We start from the raw sequence: 24,270 nt of genomic DNA, 5'->3' as shown, positions 1-24,270 counted from the left end.
ACCTTTGTTATTGTATTTTTATGTTACCAAATTGTAATTGTTACCAGTTCTTCAAATTAAGTAACATTTCACTGCACACGTTTCTGTTGGTCATAGTACATGGACAATATGTGAGAAGTAGGGACTGATAGTGTTTGCACGTGTGTTAATAATTCAGCAAGGGACTGGATAACAGCATTGCTGGTTCTAAGGACAATTCCAAACACTTTGTGAGTGCACAAGTGGTGGTTTATGGACTTGCTATATTCTCTGCAAGACTCTTCGATGGTGATTGTGCACCTGCACAGTCGCAACAGATGGCTGCTGGCCATTTCTACAAGGACTACAGTGGGTCTACACCTTTGCTGACTCACCAGTACCATTATTTCTACAAGGCCTGCAGTGGGTCTGCACCTCTGTTGGCCCACCAATACCGTAATCTCTACCAGGACTACAGTGGGTCTGTTCTGTGATGACCTACCTACCAATATTCTTCAAAACGTCGAATGACTCTGCTGTGGGTTTGCTATGTTGTGGCCCATTACCTGTCTGCATGTCAAGAGTCAGCACTGTCTTTCCGTTGGAAGGACAACACTACTTCTTCAAGACTGCATGGAAATCCACTACTTCTATGTGCATTTTCTTTTACTGCTCAGACTTTGAGAAAAACTCTGCATTTTTACTGTGATGAACAATGTGGACTGTCTTTATAGACTGTGAGAAAATTTTAGCTTTTGACCAACATTGTATCAATAAGTGTGTGCATTTGATTTCTTTGTTATTGTAATTATGAAAAATTTTTTTCAAATCTGTATTGGCCACTGCCCAATCCAATTTGTAAAAATTTTTGTGGGGAGCATGGGGGCTATGTAAGTAGGCTGTTTAGGTTTTTTTATTGGTAACGCCTCCTCTGTATGAAAATCACTGGCTGTGCGGTGTGCAGTCTGTGGCTAGTTTGCATTGTTGTCTGCCATTGTAGAGGGGCAGCTGGATGTGAACAGCGCGTAGCGTTGCGCAGTTGGAGGTGAGCCGCCAGCAGTGGTGGATGTGGGGAGAGAGATGGCGGAGTTTTGAAATTTGTCATGAACTGCTATATTTATGAATGATGATATCAAGGTAAATACATTGTTTGTTCTGTATTAAAATCTTTCATTTGCTAACTACCCCTATCAGTAGTTAGTGCCTTCCATAGTTTGAATCTTTTATTTAGCTGGCAGTAGTGGCGCTCGCTGTATTGCAGTAGCTTGAGCAGCGAAGATTTTTGTGAGGTAAGTGATTTGTGAAAGGTATAGTTTAATGTTAGTCAGGGCCATTCTTTTGCAGGGAATTTTGAAAGTCAGATTGCGTTGCGCTAACAAAATATTGTGTGTCAGGTTAAGCACAGTCCTGTATAAATTGTTCTAAAGGGGACGTTTCAGTGTAATGAGAATTCGATCGTTAAATGGAGAAGAAAGGGTGGGTGGGTGGAAGGAGTACACTGCCCTCGTGTGATGACGTGATAGGAAAAGAAACTCAAGTCCACAGAGAGGAAGGGGCGGACCCTGTATTAGAATTTAAAACAGCTTTGGACGGATTAACGTCAAATAAGGCAGACGGGATATACAACATTCAACTGGAATTTCTGAAATCATTGGGGGAAGTAGTAACGAAACGACTAGCCACGTTGGTGTGTAGAGCGTATGAGACTTACGATATAACACTATATTTTCGTGGAACATCATTCACACAGTTCCGAAGATAGCAAGAACAGACAAATGGAATGCATCGAAGTAGCGGACAAGAACAACATACATAATAGTGGAGAAAAAAATTGTGAATCGGATAGATGACCATCAGTTTGGCTGTATGAACAGTAAAGACACCACAGAGGTAGTTCGGGCATTGCAGTTGATGATGGAAGCAAGTTAGAAGGAAAAGCGAGACACGTTCTTGGGATTTGCAGATTTGAAAAAAAGTGTTCGACAATTTAAAATGATGCAAAATGCTGGAAACTCTAGAAAAATAGTGGTAAGCTATAGGGAAAGACGGGTGCTATACAACAAGTAGAAGAACCGAGAGAGAACAATAAGGTTGGAAAACTGAGAAGTGCTTTGATTAATAAGAGAGTAAGACATGGATGCAGTCATTCGTCCCTGCTGTTCATTCTATACATTGAAGATGCAATGAAGGAAAATTCAAGCTGCTGTCCTCAGTGAAAGTGAAGAAATAGTACATAGTTCGTTGAATACAATGAAAGACGAAAACCGTAATTGACGGAGTAAGGGCGATACAAAAAAGAGACTAGCACTCGAAAAAAAGGGCATTCCTGCCTAACAGATGTCTACAATTGTAAAACAAAGGTCTTAATTTGAGGAAGAGCACACCATCGTAAGCACTATGGGAAAACTGGAACAGAAGAGAATCGAACCACTTGCTATGTCTTGGTATAGAAGAATGTAAAAAGTTTGATAATGGGGGCTTTCAAATAAGATGGAATGATGTGGTGTGGTGGCCGTCAACTACGTGCCCTCAGACTCTAAGTTGAAATACTAAAAGTTTTGGCTGGTTTCGTTGTCTAGGGGGTCGGATACGTAGTTGCCGCATTACTGGCCAAATACTGCTGAGTCTACAGTATACAATATTAATATACACATGAATCTAACCTGCCGGGACCGGAAGTACTTCGGGTGGGCAGACGGTTTCAGCTGGAGCGACGCATGAAAATCTTGGGCACAGACGATGCTCAGCGAGAAGAGGTCCTGGAATTCCGTGCTGGATACGGAACCTGGGAAGACACCAGATGAACATTGTCGTCGATGGCGAAACCAAAGGCCCGGAAGGCATCCAACCTGAAGAGATACGCCATGGTTGCATTGTTGACCATAAGGAACGTAACTTTCCGGCGAACCGATTTATACAGGACGGAAGCTGTTAACTGACCCAAGAGGGCGGTCGCTTGTTTATTATAAGTAACGAGGCTCAGAGGTGTGGGCGCCAGGAGGGGCACCCCAGTCTTTGCATAAGAGGAATAGTTGATCAGTGAGACCGCTGCTCAGGTAATTACCTGCATGTGCAGCGGCCGACCGTTGACCTGACGTCGATCATCTGCTTGGAAGATCCTGAAGAGTGCACCTGCTTGATATCCTTGGGTATAGGCCCTGACGGTCATTTGCCGCATGAGGAGGGGGCTGCCTAGATCGTCAGACAAAACTGACATGTCCGTTACAGGTACACATGACACAATACGCCCACCTGTCAGGGCAGTCTTCCCGTTCATGGTTCTTAAAGCATCCCGGTCAGGACGGCAGCCGGAGGCGCTGGCGGCACTGGCGAGGGTGCGAGTTTGATCTCATGAAGTGACAAAAAAACCATCCAATAAGACATGGCAAAACATGCCCTAAAACTTGTACGTGGCAGAATACACCGAAAGAAACACAATGTCAAAAATGTAGCTGTTAACACGCACTGCAGATTTTTTAATGTTAAAACTTGCTAAATTCGTTTCTCGTCAGGCAACTGGAGAAATGAACGTCCTTATCACAGCTGTAGCAGAGAGTGAATACGCAGCACAACCAGACCCATATCCTTGATTAACGGCACGTCGGGAAATAGAGTGTAAACAATGGAGGTGCAACTGAATTAAAGTCCTTTGTGTTTTCATTACATATGCTTGCTAATAGTATCTGTCTTTGCACGGGTTCTAGAGTTTATAGTAATATGTTATGCATTTCATGTTTCCAGCCTCGCAAAGGTAAAACAAGAAGAACATGGCATGCAGCCGAGACCACCTACTTCTCCGAAGACCTATATATGTCTTGTCGATTAGTTAATTCCTTGTCATTCATTAGAATGATATCGACAATTCGTTATAAATTGAGGAAACATTAGAACAAAGAGCAAGTAACTCTAATGGTTGTGTGAATTGTGATTCGAGCAATGATTGTTGTGCTACCTAAAGAGGAAAAGCGCAATACCCTCCTTGCCCAAGGAAAACATGAAAAGTAACAGTATTCAGCTATCGGATTTGTGGTTAAACTAGGGAGGGAGAAAACTCTTTTAACTTAATCTGTCTGAAAATCTGGTTTCGTTTCGTAAAGTTTGAATGTGAATTGCATAAATGGAAGAAAGATTTACATTCAGTACAAAATATGCCCCAAAATAAAACTCGTAGAGTTACGAAAGAAAAATTATTAGAATGATGTAGAGTACCCGTGAGAATCAGAGCTCTGTTAACGAAGGATATCTACGTGACGAGACTATCCGAACTGCAAGTGAAATGAACATTACTGATTTCATGCTTCCTCGTCCTGTTGATATAGATTCAGAATATCACACTGAAAAGAAAGTCTCAGAATTAAGAAATCTACTTGAAATAATTGTGTAGACGAGTTGATGTTATTAGGTATTGCTATACACAAATTCGAACGTTCTTGCCGCGTATAAAGCCAGTGTCAGGTTTCGTGCAAGAACGGCGTGCAAATCGCACTTTTTCGTTCCGAATCAAAGAAAGGTCTTCGCTTATGCAGACGCTGATTGCTACGTCACTTTCTTAAACAACAATGCCAATGGTAAGTGTCAGAGGAGTATTGTTTCCGCAGCCTTATATCTGTCATCAGAAATCTAAACACAAATTAGGGCTAAAAATTAAAAGATTATTTTCTTGCAAAAATCTTCCAAATCGACGTAGCACAATCTGTAGAAATCGGGGGAGGGGGGGGGGGGGGGAAATTTTTCAGTATTACATCCGAAAAACCTTCTCACCAATCGCAGAAAATAATTCGTTACTTTTGATCGACTCTGTCTTTAGGAGGAGGATGAAAACACTGTTAACATAATTCAGATTGCACCAGGAACTAATAGTTTGATTCAAACTCCACAATACATAAATTTTTTGATAGTGTAAAGCATTCGTTAGAACATTGTCGGACAATATAATTTCCGACAGCTCTTTATTGTTCCAAATTTATCAGCGTAGCTGTACTGTTATACTTCAGTCATTTGTGCATTGTCAGTTTGCAGCAGTAAAAATTTGATAAAGTACACGTGATATGAAGCACAGTATGCAAAACAACAAACCTGACCATTTCTTACTCAGCCCCAGTTCTCTCCAAATAAAATTGGGGCTTACTGTGAAGTATCTGAATGTATTAATTTTTATTTTATCAAGTGTGCCTTATGTAAGAAAAATGTTCGTTTTCGTCAACCAGTACACACTTTGCGTTTTTGTGATGACTGCATGCGATATAACAAGGCACTAGTTCATTGTCAGTCAAACACATTTTATCCAAAAATTATCATAAGAAATGTGATGCAGGAATTTTTATAAAACATTTCTTGTCATAAAAATAAACTACTGAATGATGGAACTCGTTTGTAATGTAAAATAACACATTGCCTTGATTTTTAATAAAATGTTCTCGGTTTCAAGCCGAGTCAAGTGTTAACCTACCAATGTACAATGGTAGATTGTCGTGTGGATTCCGCTGCCGTCTTTATACAGCCACATCGTCGCCACTGACGTCACTAGTGTTCAGTCCTGTAACATGTTTGGACACGTTTTGGTGGCGCGACCAGCGCGCTAGCTTCAACTCCTCAACCACAGGATCCCAGGGCATAATCAGCCGCAATCCACGGTCTTTACTGAAGATGTTATCCGATATTTTGACCTCTATTGCTACGTTTATTACACTTCACAGAAAACATTGGTCCCTTTGATAATAGCAATCTCGTCGAGTGCAATTCGGTGTCCGTTTTTCACTGCTTTTTCCGCTACTGCTGATTATTCAGGATAGTGTAGGTGGAAACACTTTTCATATTCTATGCGGTGCTGTTCAATGGTGCTGACAGACCAGCCAACATAAAACTTCCCCCATGCAACATGGTATTCTGTATATTCCAGGTATTCTGAGGCTTACACGTCTGTCATGGGCCTTATTAGTTGCCGGATCTTTGTTGGGGCCTGAAAAACGCTCATCAGAAACCTGCTGATCTTCCCTCTTATTCAGCCAGAAAATGGTAAAAACGTAATTCTTCCTGTCTCTTTCGGAGCACATCCGTTTCCGTGGCACATACGAAACTGTTAGGGGAATTTGTTTCATGCCTTAGGTTTTCCTTGAAAATTTAACGTGACTGGCTGAGTTCACTCGGCAGGTTTTCGGTGTCTGCTGCGATTTCAGCTCGATGTATCAAGGACCTCAGAACTGACCGTTCCTGTGGTGGTTCGTGGTAGATGGTGGCATTCAGACGGAGATCCGTGTGAGTGGGATTTCGGTAACCGCTGTGACCGATCGTGGATGTTATTGATGTTTTCCAGAAACCATTCCACCTTTTCGTGTCCATTATGCCATATGACGAAGGTATCGTGAACTTAGCGATAAAAACAAGTAGGCTTTGCAGAAGCCACGTCGAAGGCGATGTCCTCGAAATGCTCCACGAAAAGGATGGCTACAACTGGAATTAATGGGCTCCCCATCAGGACGCTGTCCGTATGGTTCGAATATTCTCCATGATGTAAGCAATACGAGAAGTCAGGGTATGTTCAAATAAATCCCCGATCGTACATTAAAGAGTTGAGACAGCAAGTCTATCAAGTCTGTCACAAGCTCACATATGAATAAGCAACTTACATGAAAACTGACCATAATACCTCCTTCACCAAGTCGTAGACAATTAGATCGATGAAATCAGCCGTATTCCTTATATGGAGTACACAGTGTCCAACGAGCGTCGAGAGGAGGCTGATCAAGTGCTTTTCAAGTCTAATGGTTGGCGATCCGATGTTGCTCACTACAGGATTTAAAAATTTATCCTTCTTATTGATCTTTGGCACGCCGTAGGGCATGAGTGTTCTGGACGCCTGAGACAGAGATTCTTAAAATCTTTTCTATCAATGATCGTTTGAGGAGCTCTAAGGTCATCCTCGCTAGTCTGGATGTTGGGTGCGAGGAAGATTTTGGAGACGTAGTCGGCTCATTATATTAGGAAGACAGCATTGCCCTTGTCAGCAGGCAGTTTGACGGTGAGAGGATAGTTGTGGAGAGCACGGATGCCATGGCGTTCGGCTATAGTATGCTTGGTGCGGGCGGCTTGGAGTTTAAAAGAATGGAGCTCATTTCTCTATTAATTTCTTCAGCCTTTTTGCTGAGAATTTTACGGATTGCCTGGTGAACAACGTCTGTGTGCCCACGCAGACTCTATAGATTTGCTGTCCCGATTCTTTAAGGGCAACATCGCAGATTCGTCTAAATATACCCCAAAGTCATCCTATTTTTACCCGATGGAGAATGTTTGAAACAGATGGAGGACATTGCGAAGGGGAGCCTGTTAGCTGCGACTGAAGCCAACCCCTTTTCGGAGCATTTCGAAGACATCGGCTTGGTCCCAGGTTCAGCAAAGCCCAGTTCTTTTTATCGTTTCGTCGACGATACCTTCGTCATATGGCCTCATGGAGACGAAATGCTGGAAGAATTCCTGAAACAAATCAGCAACATCCACGACCATACAAAGCTCAAGACCTAAGTAGAGAATAAAGGTTCTTTGCCGTTACTGGACTCCTTGTCCGCCTGAAACTCAATGGGTGCCTCGGTGTCAGCGTTTATCACAAGTCCACCCGCACGGATCGGCATCTGCGCGCCGCCATCTACCATGCGGTTTTTCGCGGGTGATGCTGTAGTATACAGAGAAGTTGCAGCATTAGAAAATTGTAGCGAAATGCAGGAAGATCTGCAGCGGATAGGCACTTGGGGCAGGGAGTGGCAACTGACCCTTAACATAGACAAATGTAATGTATTGCGAATACATAGAAAGAAGGATCCTTTATTGTATGATTATATGATAGCGGAACAAACACTGGTAGCAGTTACTTCTGTAAAATATCTGGGAGTATGCGTGCGGAACGATTTGAAGTGGAATGATCATATAAAATTAATTGTTGGTAAGGCGGGTATCAGGTTGAGATTCATTGGGAGAGTCCTTAGAAAATGTAGTCCATCAACAAAGGAGGTGGCTTACAAAACACTCGTTCGACCTATACTTGAGTATTGCTAATCAGTGTGGGATCCGTACCAGATCGGGTTGACGGAGGAGATAGAGAAGATACAAAGAAGAGCGGCGCGTTTCGTCACAGGGTTATTTGGTAACCGTGATAGCGTTACGGAGATGTTTAACAAACTCAAGTGGCAGACTCTGCAAGAAAGGCGCTCTGCATCGCGGTGTAGCTTGCTCGCCAGGTTTCGAGAGGGTGCGTTTCTGGATGAGGTATCGAATATATTGCTTCCCCCTACTTATACCTGCCGAGGAGATCACGAATGTAAAATTAGAGAGATTAGAGCTCGCACGGAGGCTTTCAGACAGTCGTTCTTCCCGCGAACCATATGCGACTGGAACAGGAAAGGGAGGTAATGACAGTGGCACGTAAAGTGTCCGCCACACACCGTTGGGTGGCTTGCGGAGTATAAATGTAGATGTAGATGTAGATGTAGACTCAAGAACAGGAGCGGTCAGTTCCGAGGGCCTTGACACATCGACCTGAAACCATATCAGACACTGAAAACCTTACGAGGGAACTGAGCCAATTAAGTTTTCAAGGAAGATGGGTACCATAACGAACAAGTTCCGCAACAGTTCCGTCAAAGCCACGAAAGCAGATGGGCTCTGAAGGCAACAGGATGAATTGCGTTTTTACTGTTTTTGGCTGATTAACAGGAAAGATTAGACGCTTTTAAAGAGACATAAAATCAACAGAGTCTTCAGGCTCCAGCCAAGATCCAGCAACTAATGAAGCCTGTGAAAGGCATCAGAACTCTGGAATGTACAAACAACTTTGTGCGTGTGGGCAGTTTTATGTTGGACTGTCTGTCAGCACTGTTGAATCAGCGCCGCATAGAACATGAAAGGTGTTTCCGCTTACCTACCGTGAGTAATCAGCTGTAGGGAACATGCAGTAAAAAGCGGAAACCGAATTGCAAAAAACTGGCTCAAATGGCTCTGAGCACCATGGGACTTAACATCTGACGTCATTAGTCCCCTAGAACTAAGAACTATTTAAACCTAACTAACCTAAGGACATCACACACATCAATGCCCGAGGCAGGATTCGAACCTGCGACCGTAGTGGTTACGCGTTTGCAGACTGAAGCGTCTAGAACCGCTCGGCCACACCGCCCGGCCACCGAATGGCATTCGACAAAACTTGTATTGTCAAAAGGACCAACCATTTCTGGGTTAGCGTAATAAACGAAGCAGTAGTGACGAAAAATATTGGACAATAAAGACCATGGATAGCAGCTGATTACGGTTTGGGATCCTGTGACTGAGGAGTTGAAGCAGTCACGGCAGTCGCTTCACCACACATGTCGACATATGTTGCGGGACTGAGCATCATTAACGTCTGTGGCGACGGCGTGGCAATATAAGCACGACAAAAGAATCCACACCACAGTCAACCACTTTCCAGTGGCAGAAGACATCTCTACCGAAACCTCGTGGGCAGTTAACCACTTAACACGGCTTGAAACCCGAGAACGTTTTGGCAACGGATATCGTCGTGAGAGCATGCATTCGTGCCTTGATTTGGTTCCTTCGGCCAGAGACTTGTGCCACGACTACGTCTGCAACAGTTTAGCTGACAATACGAACTGCAAGTTATTCAAAAATGTATGATTTGGGACATTTTTGGTTTGATTCACATGCTTGTTCTTCGCACATATGCACTTTGCACTTCAAGCTATGCGGCACTACTTTCTCTTCTCACGATTGTGACAGCTTATATGCATGATCTTGCGGTGTTCATTAACGGCTGTACAAACCGCAGTTATAAGTGTTTCTTGTGCCGAAAATCTGAGAAACGTTAAAATTTTTTTCGGACGCCTTCATTGTGCCTTAGTAGCTAAAATTTTGACAATGACCTTCTTTCTACGGGAAAAAGTTCAGGGTAGGTTTGGGCAACTCAGAGTCGATCGTTCCCTTCTGATAGGCTGGCCGCTGTGGCCGAGCGGTTCTAGGCGCTTCAGTACGGAACCGCGCTGCTGCTACGGTCGCAGGTTCGAATCCAGCCTCGGGCATGGCTGTGTATGGTGTACGTAGCTTAGTTAGGTTTAAGTAGTTCTAAGTCTTGGGGACTGATGACCTCAGATGTTGATTCCCATAGTGCTTAGAGCCATTTGAACCATTGGAACCCTTCTGATGTGTTTCTTGGTAATTTGTATTCCATCAGGAAGCATAAGGATTACTAGAAGCACAATGCTGTGGGAAGATAGAACAGAGATGTATAACGAAGGGACTAGTCAGTTCAGCAACGCAGAGGAACGGATTTGTGACTGTAAGAAAGTGCCCAGTGAACTGATAACTGTATAACACCACCAGGCAATAAATTTGGCAAATAAGCACTCCTGATAAAGTTTCTGGATGCTCTCCCTTTGCTTTAGGCCCAATTAAAAAGGAACGGCTCTCAGCTGACAAGAGTATGAGACCATATTACGGCAGGCATGGAACAAAGCGTTTACTGAGGGGGAAGTCTATAAATTTGGTTTCAAGATATGGCGCCTTTGCAAGCTACTTCAGTACGTCGTACAGGTTATTTCTACAGCAGAAAGATATATTAAGTGATGATTTGGTCCTGAAATTAATTAATTAGGTCAACATAGAACCTATGTTCCCCACGTTTTACCTATAACTTATTTGACCAAAATATTGAGAGATAATGGAACGCCATTCACGGACACAATAATGAGCAATAGGAACGAAGGTACCCTACCGATAGTCCAAAAAACTAGTGCACCCTCTCATGGTAGCTACGACCACAGAAGAGACAAGTATTCTGAATAAGTGAAAGTTATTTGGAAAAAGGATCGTTCGATTCAGTCACATCTACGTGCGACGCTGTTCATCACATCAGAGAAGCCTGTAGGTAGTCCCACTCTGAAAAGAAAAAAACACAGTCCAAGCACGTAACAGTTTTGTGGGAGATGTATAACGAAGGGACAAAAATATTTCCTATTATCGGACTTCTACTCAAGAAGAAAATGGTGGAGATTTGTATTTGTTTTTTATATTCATGCGTTCGCGCAAAACGCGTGGCGATTTTACAGGAAAAATAAAAATTATCGAAGTTATCACGGCTTCCCATTGAGAAGAATCATTGAGTAAACGTATTTCCAAGAATATTTTAAACGAACAATATCAACAGGAAGACTGAATACACCAGAAGAATTACTGAAGTGGAGTATCGAAACCGCGCACTCTGCTGACATTGGCAACTGGATTTCCAATGCTGCCGTGACGGGAACATGTGCTCTTTGAAAAAAAAATAAATAAACGAATAAAAATAAAAAAAAGGCAGAAAGGCATACGATAAACGCTTTATGAGCATTGTTTCAAGGATTATCGTATTATCATTCTAAGATTTAAGTATTTATTGCATATACGTAATAAATATATCCGCTAAACATTTAGTTGTACGAAATAAATGAGTGCCTTCAGAAATTAAGGTTTCCTTTCCACTTTCCATTTGTGTGACAACTCTCATTCCTGGTTCTTTTTCTAAATCATCGGTGTAAATTAGAAAATTATAGTACGAATATATCAAACAAAATATTCATGTACGTTTTGCATGTTGGCAAAAAGAATGGAAAATATAACAATGTAAAAATTGTTTGATTATCGTGACATCACAAACACACTGCAGGCCACAGTCAATTTGTTTAAACACAGTTGAACGTTCGTCACCAGGAATCGCAGATAGTGTGTTTGTGTCTTACTAGTGCCAGATGCAGCTGCAGCCTCCGTCTTCCTTAGATGCCTTCCGGTCCTGATGCTTTACCTACCAGACCATTACTGTGAATACCTCCCCCAGACATCTCCCAGTACTCACCCCTCCCACACAGATGTCTACAGTATTTCTGGTACACAAATGATGTATCAGATAGATTATATAATGGTAAGACAGAGATTTAGCAACCAGGTTTTAAATTTTAAGACATTTCCAGGGGCAGATGTGGACTCTGACCACAATCTATTGGTTATGAACTGTAGATTAAAACTGAAGAAGCTGCAAAAAGGTGGGAATTTAAGGAGATGGGACCTGAATAAACTGAAAGAACCAGAGGATGTACAGAGTTTCAGAGAGAGCATAAGGGAACAATTGACAAGAATGGGGGAAAGAAATACAGTAGAAGAAGAATGGGTAGCTTTGAGAAATGAAATAGTGAAGGCAGCAGAGGATCAAATAGGTAAAAAGACGAGGGATAGTAGAAACCCTTGGGTAACAGAAGAAATATTGAATTTAATTGATGAAAGGAGAAAATATAAAAATGCAGTAAATGAAGCAGGCAAAAAGGAATACAAACGTCTCAAAAATGAGATCGACAGGAAGTGCAAAATTGCTAAACAGGGATGGCTAGAGGACAAATGTAAGGATGTAGAGGCTTATCTCAATAGGGGTAAAATAGATACTGCTTACAGGAAAATTAAAGAGATCTTTGGAGAAAAGAGAACCACTTGCATGAATATCAAGAGCTTAGATGGAAAACCAGTTCTAAACAAAGAAGGGAAAGTAGAAAGGTGGAAGGAGTATATAGAGGGCGTATACAAGGGCGACGTACTTGAGGATAATATTATGGGAATGGAAGAGGATGTAGATGAAGATAAAATGGGAGATACGATACTGCGTAAAGAGTTTGACAGAGCACTGAGAGACCTGAGTCGAAACAAGGCCCCTGGAGTAGACAACATTCCATTGGAACTACTGACGGCCTTGGGAGAGCCAGTCCTGACAAAACTCTACCATCTGGTGAGCAAGATGTATGAAACAGGCGAAATACCCTCAGACTTCAAGAAGAATATAATGATTCCAATCCCAAAGAAAGCGGGTGTTGACAGATGTGAAAATTACCGAACTATCAGTTTAATAAGTCACAGCTGCAAAATACTAACGCAAATTCTTTACAGACGAATGGAAAAACTGATAGAAGCCGACCTCGGGGAAGATCAGTTTGGATTCCATAGAAATGTTGGAACACGTGAGGCAACACTGACCCTACGACTTATCTTAGAAGAAAGATTAAGGAAAGGCAAAACCTACGTTTCTAGCATTTGTAGACTTAGAGAAAGCTTTTGACAATGTTGATTGGAATACTCTCTTTCAAATTCTGAAGGTGGCAGGGGTAAAATACAGGGAGCGAAATGCTATTTACAATTTGTACAGAAAGCAGATGGCAGTTATAAGAGTCGAGGGGCACGAAAGGGAAGCTGTGGTTGGGAAGGGAGTGAGACAGGGTTGTAGCCTCTCCCCGATGTTATTCAATCTGTATATTGAGCAAGCGATAAAGGAAACAAAAGAAAATTTCGGAGTAGGTATTAAAATCCATGGAGAAGAAATAAAAACTTCGATGTTCGCCGATGACATTGCAATTCTGTCAGAGACAGCAAAGGACTTGGAAGAGCAGTTGAACGGAATGGACAGTGTCTTGAAAGGAGTGTATAAGATGAACATCAACAAAAGCAAAACGAGGATAATGGAATGTAATCGAATTAAGTCGGGTGATGCTGAGGGAATTGGATTAGGAAATGAGACACTTAAAGTAGTAAAGGAGTTTTGCTATTTGGGGAGCAAAATAACCGACGATGGTCGAAGTAGAGAGGATATCAAATCTACACTGGCAATGGCAACGAAAGCGTTTCTGAAGAAGAAAAATTTGTTAACATCGAGTACAGATTTAAATGTCAGGAAGTCGCTTCTGAAAGTATTTGTATGGAGTGTAGCCATGTATGGAAGTGAAACATGGATGATAAATAGTTTAGACAAGAAGAGAATAGAAGCTTTCGAAATATGGTGCTACAGAAGAATGCTAAAGATTAGATTGGTAGATCACATAACTAATGAGGAGGTATTGAATAGAATTGGAGAGAAGAGGAGCTTGTGGCACAACTTGACTAGAAAAAGGGATCGGTACGTAGGATATGTTCTGAGACATCGAGGGATCACCAATTTAGTATTGGAGGGTATCGTGGAGGGTGAAAATCGTAGAGGGAGACCAAGAGATGAATACACTAAGCAGATTCAGAAGGATGTAGGCTGCAGTAAGTACTGGGAGATGAAGAAGCTTGCACAGGTTAGAGTAGCATGGAGAGCTGCATCAAACCAGTTTCAGGACTGAAGACCACAACAACAAGCTACTGCCTTGTGGTCGCTACGCCCTGTATTCGTCATGATACTCACTATCTGTCCAGGATTTTTTGTTACTAAGAGGTCAAGTATGCTTAGGCAAACAATTACACTTCGAGTGGGCTCTAGAACTAATTGTTCAAAATAATTTTCTGAGAAAGCATTCAGTACAGTTTCGGATGTCGTTTTATGCCTGCCGCCGCTGTTAAACTTTTTTCCACATATCGAGGGCAGATTGAAGTCACCACCGACTATAATTGTATGAGTCGACTACCTATTTGATTTGAATTGAGGCTCAAGTTTTCTTTGAACTGTTCAGAAACTACATCTCCTGAGCCAGGGTGGGGGGGGGGGGGGTCGGTAAAACGACCCAATTAATAGTATAGTCCGATTGTCAAGTATAACCTCTACCCATACTATTTCGTAGGAACTCTGTACTTCAAATTCACTAATATGCAAACTACTTCTGACAGCAATAAATACTTCACCACCAGTTGCATTTAATCTATCCTTTCTGAACATTGTTAGATCGTTAGAAAAAATTTATGCTTAGCATATTTCCGGCCTATAACCGTTTGAGCTTCAATGCTTTCTACTATGGTTTGCAGCTCTGGTTCTTTCCCAACACAGCTACGACAATTTACAATACCGATCGTTTCTACTACTAAATTGCGCGTTTTACCTGCTCCTTTTTAGACGGACGCCCTTTCTATGGTTCCCTGAGGCAATCTAACCTAAAAAGCGGAAAATCGCTCAGTCCCTTCCACACAGCCCCCACTGCCCGTGTAGCCGCTTCCTGTGTGTAGTGGACTTCTGACCTATTAACCGGAACCCGGAAACCCACCACCCGATAGCGCAAGTCAAGGAATCTGCAGCACACACGGTTACAGAACCGACTGAGCCACTGATTGAGACCCTCCACTCGGTTCTGCACTAAAGGACCACAGTCGGTTCTATCGACGATGTTGCAGATTGTGAGCTCCGCCATAATCTCGGCAAGCAAGACTGGCAGTCTTTACCATTTCCACTAGCAGCCCAAAACCAGAGAGAATCTCCTCCTATCCAAATTGGTATACGTCGTTGGTACCGACATGAGCCACCACCTGCAGTTGGCTGCACCCTGTAATCTTCATGGCATCCGGAAGCGGCATCTCCACATCCGGAATGACTCCCCCTGTTATTCACACGGAGTGCTCTCTGGCTTCCTTCCCCTCCTGATGTGTTCTAATAAATTTTACAGATGACAATGATGTATAAAACATACCATCCCCACTCATGGGTGATGACACCCTAACCATGTTAATTGAGATTAGACGGGACCCAGAGACAGGAAGGTGGATGGGAGTGGTAGAACCAGTGCCACTAAACTAGGATAATAGTGCTGAAATAATATATGTTCGAAATTCTGAGGAAAATACGTTGTCGAGGATATCAGGAAATGTCGATCAGGCATCTGAATCTCGGCAACCTTGTGATATAAATATGTCACAATGGAATGAGGTAGCATTCAGTGTCTTAGCTGCATTAAAACCTCAAAATATACTTGATAACAAGATGAAATGTGTGTTGCCCAACAGAGATTCAGATGACTGTTCAAGAAAGAACCAGTCCACACAAAAATAACAGGAGAAACAGACTGTATAACCAACGGAAGGATAACGTTCCACGAGTGAGGGTTTAGAATGTCAGAAGCTTGAACTTGGGAGGGAAGCTACAAAATCTGGAAACGGAAATGTAAAGGCTGACTCTAGATATAGCTGGAGTCAATGAGGTGGAATGGAAAGATGATAAGGACTCCTGATCTGATGAGAATATGGTGATATCAGCAGCAGGGAGTAGGATTCCTGATGAGCAGAAATGTAGGACAGAGAGTGTGTTACTGTGAGCAGCTCAGTGATTCAGTTGCTCCTGTCAGAATCGACAGCAAACCAACATCGGCAACGATAGTTCAGGCATACATGGCGACGTCATAACCTGAAGATGAAGAGATAGAGAAAATAAATAAGGGTACTGAAAGGGGAATACAGTACGTAAATGGAGATGAAAATCTAATATCCACGGGTGACTGGAGTGGAGTTTTAGGGGATAGAGTACAAGAAAATGTTACACGAGAATATGGACTTGGGACAAGGACTGAGGGAGGAGGAAGGCTGATTGAGTTATTTAATAAATTTCAGCTTGTAATAGCGAATACTCTGTTCAAGAATCACAAGAGGGATGAAGTATATTTCGAAAAGGTCAGGTGATAAGGGAACATTTCAATTAGATTACATTATGGTCAGACAAAGATTACGAAATCAGATACTGGATTGTAAGGAGGACGCAGGAGCAGATACAGTCTCAAAATGTAGTAGTGATGAAGAGTAGGCTGAAATTTTAGAGATTAGTTAGGAATAATCAATACGCAAAGAAGTGGTACACGGAAGTACTAAGAATGGACGAGATATACCTGAACTTCTCTAAGGCCATAGATGTAGCAAAAAGGAATAGCTCAATACACAGCACAGTTGAAGAGGAATGGACATCTCTTAAAAGGGCACCTACAGAAGTTGGAAAGAAAAACATAGGTACAAAGAAGGTAACTGCAAGAAAACCATGGATAACGGAACAAATACTTCAGTTGATCGACGAATGAAGAAAGTACAAAAATTTTCGTCGAAATTGGGGAATGAAATAAACATGAAATACAGGGAAGCTAAGACGAAATGGCTCCATGAAAAATGTGAACAAATCGAAAAAGAAATTATTATCGGATGACTGACTCAGCATATATGAAAGTCAAAGCAATCTTCGGTGAAATGAAAAGCAGGTGTGGTAACATTAAGAGTGTAACAGGAATTCCTCTGTTAAATGCAGAGGCGAGAGTGAATAGGTGGAAACAGTACTTTGAAGGCCTCTGTCTGAGGGAGGATTTGTTTGATGTGGTAGAAGAAGAAACAGGTCGATTTAGAGGAGATAGGGGATTCAGTATTGGAATGGGAATTTAATACAGCTTTGTAGGACTCCAGAACAAAAAAGGCAGAAGGAATAGAAATAATTCCTTCAGGAGTCATTGGGGAAGTGGCTACAAAGCTATTATTCAAGTAGGTGTGTAGAATGTATGCGTCTGGCGACATTCCATCTTACTTTCGGCAAAATATGATCCAGACAGTTTCAAAGGCAACAAGAGCTGACAGTTGCGAGAATTATCCCATAATCAGCTTAACGGCTCATACATCTAAGTTGCTGACAAGGATGGTGTACAGAGGAATGGAAAAGGAAATTGAGGATGTTTTAAATGACAATCTGTTTGACGTTAGGGATGGTGAAGGCACTAGAGAGGTGGTTTAGACGATGCGGTTGATAATGGAAGCGAGACTAAAGAAAAGTCAAGACGCGTTCTTAGGATTTGTGGGCCTGAAAAAGCGTTCGACAATGTAAAATGGTGCAAGATGTTCTCAAGTCTGGGAAAAATAGGGATAAGCTATAGTGAGAGACTGGTACTATGCAGTATGTACTAAAGCCAAGAGGGAATAATAAGAGTGGACGACCAAGAACGAAGTGCTCGTATTAAAAAGGGTGTAAGACAAGGATGTAGTCTTTCGCCCCTACTGTCCGATCTGTACATCGAAGAAACAATGATGGAAATAAAAGGAATGTCTAGGAGCGGAATTACAATTCATGGCGAAAAGATATCAATGATACATGAAAGTGAAGAAGAATTACATGATCTGCTGAATGGCATGAACATTCTGAGTACATAATATGGGTTGAGAGTAAATCGAAGAAAGACGAAAGTAATGAGAAGTAGTAGAAATGAGAACAGCGAGAAGCTTAACATCAGGATTGATGGTCACGAAGTAGATGAAGTTAAAGAATTCTTCTACTAAGGCAGCAAAATAATCAATGACGGACAGAGAATGGGGACATCAAAAGCAGACTAGCTCTGGCAGCTCACAAAAGTCTACTAGTATTAAACGTAGGCCTTAATTTGAGGAAGAAGTTGCTAAGAGTGTACGTCTGGAGCACAGCATTGTATTATAGTGAAACAGGCACTGTGGGAAAGCCGGAAGAGAAGAGAATAGGAGCATTTGAGATGTGGTGTTACAGACGAATGTTGAAAATTAAGTTGACTGATAGGGTTAATAATGGGGAGGTACTGCGCAGAATCACAGAGGAAAGGTATAAGTGGAAAACACTGACAAGTAGAAGGGGCAGGATGATAGGACATCTATTAAGACATCGGGGAATGACTTCCATAGTACTAGAGGGAGTTGCAGAGGGCAAAAACTCTAGTCGAAAACAGAGATTGAAATACATCAAGCGAATAATTGAGGACGTAGGATGCAAGTGCTACTCTGAGATGAAGAGGTTGGCACATGAGAGGAATACATGGCATGAGGCATCAAACCATTCAGAAGAATGATAACATAAAAAAGTGACAGTGCATTGGTTCAGCCTGTTACTGTCAATGAACATCAGGTATGTTGTATCGCAAGTTTCTCTTATCCAGGGATTATAGATGTGTTTAAAGATACGATACTGTGTGCCCTCATCGTCAGTTCTACGTTTGGATATCGAGAACATGCGGTCTTTTTCCTGTACATGTCCTTCATGTTCCGAAAGGGAACTTCTTTTTCATAAACGACCAGTAGTATCCTGCCATTTAGTACAGCATGAAGTGCTATGATGGAAGATTAAGAACCCAACAAAACGCGATCTTGATTCAGTGGGAATAAATTGTGCATATACAGGGTGAAAACTGTCTGAAACAGGGAAGTATGATTCATCTTGAATTTCACACAGATTTCCGAAATGCTAGAAATAGGATATGGGAAAGTTCTAAGTAATGGGACATTCATTGACATGTGACTGATACAATAGTGTGAGTCCCCCTACATCCATCTTACAGACGATATGGTTGCCATAAAGAGGCATTGTTAACGTCCTAAATAACGACGAGTTTTGGTTCGTGTGGATTCATTTGGCTTGCAAATTAAATATGAAAATACATCCTGAGCTTGTGAGTGGAATATAGTTAAATGTGAGAGGCAGAATCCCTCACATCAACTCACATATGCAGCACGAAGGAAACAAGCCCTTTGTTGGAGCAATCACTTCTCAAATTTCGCCATTCAGCTCCAGAAACATGCAGATTTGTTGTTGTTCTGTCGTGGGGATAAATAACGCTACTGCTGGGTCAAAAATATGTCCCAACTAAAGGCATAAAATTGCATCATATTTCACAGAAAAGCAGGTGATATAGTTGCTCGTTGAGCTTGATCAACTTGCACATAAAATTGATGTGTTTTATTGCATGAATGTTGCTATAAAAATGTCGTACGAAAGTAGATAGTTGACATGTTTGCCTCTGGAATTAGCCAATAAAGCTGAAACTCCACATAGTGATCATTGTCATCTAACCGGCAAGTTCTGCAGTGTAGAACAAAATGCATGTAATGTGAACTACGAATACACACATTCATTTCGTTTCACAATATGAGCAGATATCGTTTCCTTATTGAACACATGGGTGAGTTTGGCTTGTTTCATGATCCAGTTAGTATGCTAGCTGAGTACATATAGAAATACAATTCAGTTTCCGAGTGATATATCCACGCCCTGCAGTTTCTCAGATTGCTGCAATTTATGCATATACTGCTCCATAAACTTAGTAAAAGAATGTGTGAGGAGGTGATGTGTGTCACTTGAGCTGCATATCTCAATAATGCTAATTTTCAGATTCTGACAAAGAATGCGGTCTTCCCATACCAATGTTTGGATTTGAAAAAGAAACTCCACAAAACCACGTTTCCCGACAGAACTGCATTTTCCAATAGTCTTACCGGCACTGGTATAGTTGTGCACAATATGGGCATGCAGCTACTGAGTTCAACATCTCTAATGTGTGGATTTATGCAAGACTTTGAATGGACACAGATGTATACTTACTTGGAAACATTTTCGTGGAATTCAGGAGTGAATTCATGGAAATGTACCATTTGGATCCTGTGCCCCACAACATAAGCCATGGCTTTTGTGGGGTGCCACGCTAAGAAGAACAGAAGTCGACATCGAACTCTTAACCAATGTCAATATACTGCTGTTTTCTGAGCATGGAATTTGTGGAAGACTTTTACAATGTGTACAAGAAAAATAATCCACAGATGGGTGAATATTTGAACAGAACATCCTGTACTTCAATTTACACTATTTACAGTCATATGTCCTGCAGCAATTACCACCTATTGGATGACTTCAGTGATTGTTTTGAGATGAATTCGTGGGACTACGTAATTTCTCAGATGTGACAATGGAGGACAGTCGGCATTTCCTAATAGTTTTCAAGATGCGCAGAGTCAAACGCCGCTGTGTCTAGAGAAGTGGGACCCATGAAACAATTTCTTCCCAAAGCTGAAGAAAATGCTAGGGGATAAAATAAAATATGCACTGCAATGCAGAAACATCTACCAATGCCTTGGTTAGGGGATGGTATCAGTTAAAGTCACCTTCATTATTAAATTCAACCAGTTATGTTAATTGACGAAACACATTTCACACCCCTAATAGTGCTTTTGTGATATCTGATTTTGAGAAAGATTTTTACAAACTCATGAATAATGCACTTCTCAGGTAAAATGAAGGATGTTAGAAACCACTAGGAAATTCACTTAACAATATAGTGGATTGGGCGTCGTAGCTCGAGAGATTATGTCACCAGGTCAAATTTTAAATGGGCCACAATCTTCAACAAAGAAATAATCACTCTGGAAATGGCTAAGGTTCCAGTGGAGTACACGAGACCTATTTATTGTAAAATGTATATATTGTATATACATATATATTGTATATATATTGTAAATACATATAGTATATCGTATATAAAATTTATATTTTGGAGGTCCAAAATTACTAATAGTTTTCACGATGTGTACACTGACACGTCGCTGTCTCCAGAGCACCAAGATCACCGGAACAGTTCCGTTTCCAAGCACAGGATGACATTGGGAAGTAAAAAAGTGATACATACTGCATTTTAGAAATCTTCAGCAATGCCTCAGTTTGGGGATGGTGTTAATTAGAGTCACCTGTTCAAGCAACTCAAGGACAAACACACACACACACACACACACACACACACACACACACACGTTTGTGTGTGTGTTTGTGTGTATCACATTGGTGCTTGAACGGCACCCTGTGCATTCATGACTTGTGTATACTATGTGTGTGTGTGTGTGTGTGTGTGTGTGTGTGTTTGTGTGACCTGCATATACTGTACAGCTTTATTTCGTTAGTTTTAACCTTTTTCCTGCTGCTAGTCATCATATTCAGTATCATGTGTATTATGAAACTCGTGGGACTTCATTTGTTCTGGAATGTGACTGTTAAACCTGTGGTATTTTAATGGTATTTGCAGTATCGAGACAAGGGGTATTACTTGCATAGTGTTTTTATTATCTTTCTATCTGAAAACTACATTATTTATTCCATTTCTACAATTTTTCGAGGCGTTTCGTTTGTTTGATTCATTTTATAGCCATTAACAGCTTGTGTCCTAGCTCCCTGTAATTAAGCTTAATGAATAAATATTCTTCCTTGATTTAAATGAGTACATGTATATCATCCTTTTATGCATCATTTCGCAGTTATTCAATCTTACGTAGCTGATTTTGTAGCCGCCATCCCTGTGTAGTTTTGTTACAGCGTATGCTTTGGAATCCGAATGGCATATCATGCTCATTCATATAAATAAGATCGTCACATAGTTTGAGAAAGATTTTTGCCAACCCACAATTTTTTCACTGCCTTGCCTATGTATGTGGTGGAGATTAATTCGTGTACCCCACCTAACAGCACCTTCCTGGTACTCCCTAGTTTAGCACTAGCCAGTCCGATCATAGTAGCTGAATAGTCACATGCGTCCTGTACAATGTGTCACATGTTTCACTGTCTTCGATGCCCACTTTTGATGGACAGAGCCTCATAAAACAGGGTACACCTAATTATATCTCATTTCTGCAATTTCTTTGTCTTGTATGGGGTTGTATTAATTAACTGATCATGTATACTGTGTGGAATGTTAGAGTTGTACTGAAGTTCGTGTTATATGATGGTGGGTTATCAGAATGGTTCCTGTTTGTAAAAATAAAAGAACCTTGTAACGAGTTAACTTTGAATAGAGTAATCACACCCAGCGTCTCACCAACATCTCTCTACCACCCATCTTTGTACGACCCCAAGAAGAGAACAACATGAGTTTGGCCTCTGAAAACTTTAAAGAAAGCCCAGCTTCCTAATTTCCTGATCTGCTATTAGCTCTGCTCATGATGTCATCTTCCTGTTAAACCTCTATTAATATGGTACGTTTCACTAAGTACTAATTTCATTATCCATTGTGTTACACAATTAAATCGATATTCTTTATTAATTCATTTGCCTCATTTATGCCATTTCCATTAATTGGGCATACATCACTTTGTGATTAACAGACACCAGTGTTGTGGAGTAGAGTTGCCAGCTTGTACACAACATACAATGTGATCGCGCATTTGGCAGTTCACATGCACAAAAAAAGAAAGAAAGAAAAACAAGTTGGCTGTTTAGTGACTGTTTCCAACGTCTTGGTAGATAGGCGGGAGAGCAGTAGTGGTGGTCGCTTCAGCTGTTGGTACAGTTATGAGTAAGATTCCTTAATTATACGTTATAGGCGAGTAATGGAAGACATACGATTGTTCAGTCACGCAAAAAGTCACAAGGCAACAAACTGTCTAAATAGACGAATAAAATGTAACAGATGAACACAGCTGAATTTTTGTTACCGTAACACACTATACCACTAATGAATGTATGACAGTTATATCTGGTACTTTCGCTATTGTCTGTGTACTCAAAAGTTCTGTGTCAAATTAAATGAATTTCTGCTACATTAAGAATATTGTAGACGGAGAGTACTGGCCATCTTCTTGAGAATTCTTTGACTGAATACTGCCTGGACATTGTATCTATTATGTCAACCCCTAGCTTTATCTTGTTATACTAATTTACACTTTCTGAAGCTCTTTCTTCTTTCTGTTTATAGTAACACTAGTAAATTTTTTTCTGTATTTCCTTGATATGTTGTTGTTGTTGTGGTCTTCAGTCCTAGGACTGGTTTGATGCAGCTCTCCATGCTAATCTATCCTGTGCAATCTCCTTCATCTCCCAGTACCTACTGCAACCTACATCCTTCTGAATCTGCTTAGTGTATTCATCTCTTCGTCTCCCTCTACGATTTTTACCCTCCACACTGCCCTCCAATGCTAAATTTGTGATCCCTTGATGCCTCAGGATATGTCCTACCAACCAATCCCTTCTTCTAGTCAAGTTGTGCCACAAACTTATCTGCTCCTCAATCCTATCCAATACCTCCTCATTAGTTACGTGATCTACCCACCTAATATTCAACATTCTTCTGTAGCACCACATTTCAAAAGCTTCTAGTCTCTTCTTGTCCAAACTATTTATTGTCCATGTTTCACTTCCATACATGACTACACTCCATACAAATACTTTCAGAAACGACTTCCTGACACTTAAATCTATATTCAATGTTAACAAATTTCTCTTCTTCAAAAACGCTTTCCTTGCCATTGCCAGTCTACATATTATATCATCTCTACTTCGACCAGCATCAGTTATTTTGCTCCCCAAATAGCAAAACTCCTTTACTACTTTAAGTATCTGGCAATTCGACTACATTCCATTATCCTCGTTTTGCTTTTGTTGATGTTCATCTTATATCCTCCTTTTAAGACACTGTCCATTCCGTTCAACTGCTCTTCCAAGTCCTTTGCTGTCTCTGACAGAATTACAATGTCACCGGCCAACCTCAAAGTTTTTATTTCTTCACCAAATTTTTCTTTTGTTTCCTTTACTGCTTGCTCAATACAAAGATTAAATAACGTCGGGGAGGGACTACAACCCTGTCTCACTCCCTTCCCAACCACTGCTTTCCTTTCATGTCCCTCGACTCTTATAACTGCCATTTGGTTTCTGTACAAATTGTAAATAGCCTTTCGCTCCCTGTATTTTATACCTGCCACCTTTAGAATTTGAAAGAGAGTATTCCAGTCAACATTGTCAAAAGCTTCCTCTAAGTCTACAAATGCTAGAAACGTAGGTTTGCCTTT

This window comes from Schistocerca serialis, chromosome 2, assembly GCF_023864345.2.
Source record: "Schistocerca serialis cubense isolate TAMUIC-IGC-003099 chromosome 2, iqSchSeri2.2, whole genome shotgun sequence".
In the NCBI taxonomy this organism is placed as follows: Eukaryota; Metazoa; Arthropoda; class Insecta; order Orthoptera; family Acrididae; genus Schistocerca; species Schistocerca serialis.
The sequence above is the reverse complement of the archived record's forward strand: the minus strand, read 5'-3'. Positions refer to the sequence as shown.